This window comes from Eublepharis macularius, chromosome 11 (genome assembly GCF_028583425.1).
Source record: "Eublepharis macularius isolate TG4126 chromosome 11, MPM_Emac_v1.0, whole genome shotgun sequence".
NCBI classification, from domain to species: Eukaryota; Metazoa; Chordata; class Lepidosauria; order Squamata; family Eublepharidae; genus Eublepharis; species Eublepharis macularius.
In genome coordinates, this window is record NC_072800.1 from 56,317,753 (window position 1) to 56,322,969 (window position 5,217).

Genomic DNA, 5,217 nt, shown 5'->3' on the forward strand with positions numbered 1-5,217 from the left:
ACATACAAACTGAGGATCCATAAGAAATCACAGGGGAGCAGGAAACCACCCCTCCCCCCCCCATAGCACAATAGGGTGAGACTGCTTGATGTGTAACTCCCTAGCCCTCCGCCTCAGAAGTCTAGGGCTACGGCTGTTCTATATTAATGATTGCTGAGGTTCGTGGCTGGGAGAGCAGGAAACAGTCTGTCTAGCTCCATATTTGAGTAACACAGTATATTTTATCTTCTTTTCTCTATGCTCTGGGGGAAACAAGGAATTTGAGTAAGGGACACTTGTCTCATGGCACATATCCACCCCCAACTCTGTTTCAACCCCCCTTTCAGAATACTTGGGCCTTTGCACCCTTCACAACTGCAAGAGGGTTTGAATGGGATATTATGGTCAGATCAAGTGTTTTATTGTCTGATCCTAATAAATTTCCCCTCTCTCTTCAAAAGGATCAGTGTTCTTTAAAGTATGGCATTCCAGGGTAAAATTAGAATCAGGAGATGTGAACCTCACCTTACGGCCCACATTTCCCAACATAAATACCTACTTCCTGGAGAAATTAAGCCATTTTCCTTTAAAAAAGAAAATTGACACCCAATTGTCTTTAGATCATGCATCCTAGAGAATAAGGGCAGAGCTATATCTGTCTGCAAAGGGTATAAACTAGGGTTGTGCAATCGTTTGACCAGGGGTTGCCTTTGTTTAAGGTTTCTTTGCCCTGGAAAGCCTTGGAATGTTTTCCCCCATAGGAAAGAATGGCAAATGGCTGGGACAGCTAGTTCAGGGGCCCATAGAATTGGACCCATGGGTCCAATCTTCCTAAAACTTCAGGGGAGGTATTTAGTGGACAGGAAGAAGTAGGTGCCCTAAAAATTTGGTGGACTTTAGTTGAAAAAGGACCACCACCACCCCCCAAGATAGTTTTTCCCATAGGAATAATGGCCAGATAAATTTGGGATTCTCCAACCAATTTAGAGAATCTGACCTGGATTTCAAGGATACTGATGGGGGGTGGGGTTATCCCTGAAACCTGGATCTGGATCACCCAAATAGTTTTTGGTCACACCCCTAGCATGAACACTTGCCATAAGCACCCATGTGGTCTTTCCTTCCTCCCTTGTCCTTCTGGAGGATGTCTGCAGCATGGTCAAAAAATGCTTGTTCTTTTTAAAAAAACTCGGAAGTGGTCAGCTACGAGAAAAGATCTAATTTACAAAGAGGAAGATGTGCAGGAGACCATATTAACTAGATAGCTTGAGCCCTGCATTTTGGATATGGACATCTCTGTGCCACTAGAGGGGTGTTTGTTACTTTTGGCCACTGCCATCAACAAAGAACTCTTTTATGTATATAGTATTGCCAATGATTTTTTTTATTTGTATCATTTATATCCCACCTTTCTCCCCAGCTGGAACCCAAAACAGCCTACATAGTTAGCTTATCTCCAGGTTTATCCTTACAACAATCCTGTAAGGTAGGTTAGGCTGAGAGTGTGTGATTGGCCCAATGTCACCCAGAAAGCTTCCCTTGCAGAGCAGGGGATTGAACCTGAACCTGCTTCTCCCAGATCCTGGTCCAGCACTCAAGCCACTGCACCATGCTGACTTTCAAGTATATTAATAAATTCAAGTAGTAATTTTTGCTGTTGTATGTAAAACTGGTACAGAATTAATTTTGACCACTCCTTATCAACCCATTTTCAACATTTGAACACATTAAGCTGCCTGCACTGAGCCAGATCAGCAGTCCATCTGAATCAGATCAGTGGCCCATCTAGCAGTATACAATATTGGGCTGGACACAGCAAAAGCCTTAGGTAGTCTGGCAGCTTTATAAATGCATATATATGTACTTTTCTCATTAGTGGAACTGTAATTTGGAATTTGCTTTTTACGAGTGCATTTGGCTTGTGTGCCTAAACTAGTGGACCAGAGAATTCTTGTCTTTGGAAATGTAAATTCCAGTATAGATAAGTCAAAAAGAGTCCAGTAGCACCTTTAAGACTAACCAATTTTATTTTAGCATAAGCTTTCGAGAATCAAGTTCTCTTCTTCAGATGCCTGATACAGAGACTGGTCAAACACAGAAGAGCAGAGGGAAGAGGCAATTAGGTGCCTCTTCCCTCTGTTCTTCTGTGTTTGACCAGTCTCTGTATCAGGCATCTGAAGAAGAGAACTTGATTCTCGAAAGCTTATGCTAAAATAAAATTGGTTAGTCTTAAAGGTGCTACTGGACTCTTTTTGATTTTGCTACCACAGACTAACACGGCTAACTTCTCTGCATCTATGAGTATAGATAAGGCCTCCGTGGAAGCTGCCGGTGTTTGAAAACCATTGCCCCAGAGAGTCTGCCCGTTTTAGCGTTTGCCATAATTACAGTGTGCTTTTCTAAAACTTTAAAGCTGGTTCCGATGCTTCCTTCACAGATTCCTGTAGACTCTCAGATCCCACACTGTTCAGTTTCAGTATCAAGGCAGGGATGAGCCTTCCAGGCCACATTTCAAATCTTGCCATAATACTTCAAGCAGCCTGTCACAAGTAAGAAAAGATTAGATGCTGCAAACTTAAAGCCATGTACAGGCTTAACCCTCCCAAAGAAATCCAATTCCTCCCAGTGCAGGGAAAGTGCCCCAATTTGCTCCCTTGGCTGTCACAAGAGCAGACTGCTATCTAATAATATCTACCTGGTGGCAAATTGGCTACTCAAGTAGCTTGAGGGTTACATAAATGGGGATAATCAGCTGTGGGTCCCAGGTGACGTGTCTTGTAAAGTGGTTCAAGGTCCAATTACTCACAGTGGTTTCATGTGCAGATTTACCGCTTACAGCAGTGTATTGCTTCCTCGTTCTTGTTTGCACACCTGCAATGCCTCATCTGAGCAAAGGGAACAAAATAAGAGGACAAAACAAATAAGCCTTCTGACTGTAGGCATGACATTCCTTTTGCCATCTGGAAACTGGGCCTTTACATAGTCAGAAGTTTGCCTTCAAAACAGGAGTCCTCTTCATTCAGTGATAGCAAGAAAAATTCTGATCCATGCCCCTCACTCTGATAGTAAACAAAACAATGGCCAAAACATTCAGCCCAATTTCTTCTCCATTCTCACATTTCCCACAGGCAGGCTTAAGGCAAGGGGACCCACAGTAGTTTTGTAAGAGACTGGTGGGAATGCCATTTCTGAGATGAACAAGAAGATTTTAGTGGGGGAAGCAGGATTCCGACCAGGGCATGGAGGCGTGATCTTGCACATGGCCAAGAGCTGAATCGCAAAGAAGAAGGGTGTATTTTAGGAGTATTTGTTGTGGTTCGTTCCAGAAGTATTAGAGCTAAGCTAGATGTTTTACAGAATTCCAGGGTACTTTATTTAATGTGTAGGTCGCCAAAAACAGCCTTAGCAGCAGAGATGCCAGCAGGCCTGGAGAAAAGTGTCTGGTCTCTTCAACAGAGATTTAATGGGTATTATTTACCAAGGGATGTTTATTTACCTTCATGCCATGAAAACCTTCACCTGTCCTCTTCCACACATTATGCCTCTATTTTCATCAGAGTTGCTGGCAACACTACTTAGCAGATTGCCAGTCAGACCCACAGTTAATGGGGTGATGGGGGAGACTGCCTCCATGAAAATAGGCCAGTCTTTTCTCCAAATTCCCAGCATTTTATTGAAAAACCCATTTTGTTTTGGAGTTAACTTGTAAGTGGAAAACATGCAAGCCTTTTTTGCTAGATTACTTGGGGAGGAATGGGGGAGAGGAAACTGCAAGAAAGGAGAAGCTGAGTCAGTCAACCCCTTTCTGACCAAATCCGTTCTTATCTGTCTTTTCTTTCTCCTGATCCTTTTGCTTTCACCCTCTTTCCTCTTTAAAGTCCATAGTGAAAAGTGGGAACACTGGACAGAAAACTGGAGTGAGATGTATACTATTTGGGGGATGTCTGCACTGCAGTGAGGAGTTTGCCTCTAGGGTAGGTGGGGCATGAGAGTTTGAACAGGAACAGAGGAATCAACTTGGTATCAATTTTTAAGCATTCATTGTAAGACAATTTACTGCAGCTTGCCTGTATGCCTCGGAGCATGTGCAGAATGCCTCACAAATTAGGGCTAAAGGCCTAAAGAAGTATAATGCTCGTGCAGTTTTAAACCCCAGAACCTCTTGTTCTAGAAGGGCAAAGGACTGAGGAGCATAATATCCAAGAAGTCTTAAGCTCCACTACCTCTCACCTCACCATCTTCCCTGCTTTAGGGGGAGACCTAAACAAATTTGAGCCAAAAAACAATAGATCTGAATGCCAAAAGTGCTAACATTCTGCACATATGCAGATTGCTTTTTCCTCACTACAAAGTAACCAAACACATCTACCTACCTGGTATTAAGGTGGAGGGAGGATTTGCGGACAGGGGTAACTCAGGAATTTCCCATTTTAGTAATTAAGGAGCTGATTAATTACCATCTTTTCCCCTCAGCTTTTCCAGTACTGTATCACCTCTTATCTCCCAGTCTTATGCCCTGCAACAGCTCATGAAAAAAGAAAATAGGTACAAAAATTAAATCAACAAGGGATTCACAATATGATTATAATAAGCAAATCATGTTTCACGATAGCTGATGGTATGCTCTGTTTTAGGTGTATTACACTTTGTACACTCTGCGACTTCTTAGCTCTACGTTCCTGTAGAAATGCTAACTTTTTCAAAGATTTTTTTTAAAATTAAGAAAACACTAGCAAAGCCTGAAATGAAGTTCTCTAAGAAATGGTAATTTCTCCAGCTGCGGAGGTACAACCCTTATAACTCCCATTGTATGACATATCACCAGGTTCCCCCACACTGGCAACACACCCAAAACACTGGGATCTAGTAGAAGCAGATTTTACTAAAAAGGCTGCATTCCAAGGTGATTATTTCCAAGACACATTATGTCATCCTTAGGGGACCCACTGTGACTGCTCTGCAGGAAACCCAGCCCATGTAAGAAAATCAGAAAATTTCCTCTTGCGGTGAGAGAGGGGAATTATTGTTAAATAGTAGGACAAACTTTTTTTAAAAAAAAACCTCAGTTCCTGCCTTAACACATAAAGGGAGTAAAAAAGTAAGTCAAGGATATGGATTGTCCTATAGGTGTTGTCCATACTGAATGACAGAGAAATTCACATTTTGTTGCTTTTTATGCCATTATCATAAAAAACTACTTAACCTAAGACTAAGAGTTAAGTATAGTACTTACTGTGC

The 5,217-nt window shown here is 42.1% G+C and overlaps 1 long non-coding RNA gene across 1 annotated transcript; it reads right to left on the reverse strand.

Annotated features, from left to right (window-relative positions):
• Nucleotides 1–2,303: 2,303 nt before the first annotated feature.
• LOC129337858 (uncharacterized) lies at nt 2,304–4,487 on the reverse strand. The gene is made up of 3 exons (XR_008597862.1): nt 4,353–4,487; nt 2,786–2,864; nt 2,304–2,519 (listed from the first exon to the last, which is right to left on the reverse strand). It is a non-coding gene; the product is annotated as an uncharacterized LOC129337858 (long non-coding RNA).
• Nucleotides 4,488–5,217: the final 730 nt, after the last annotated feature.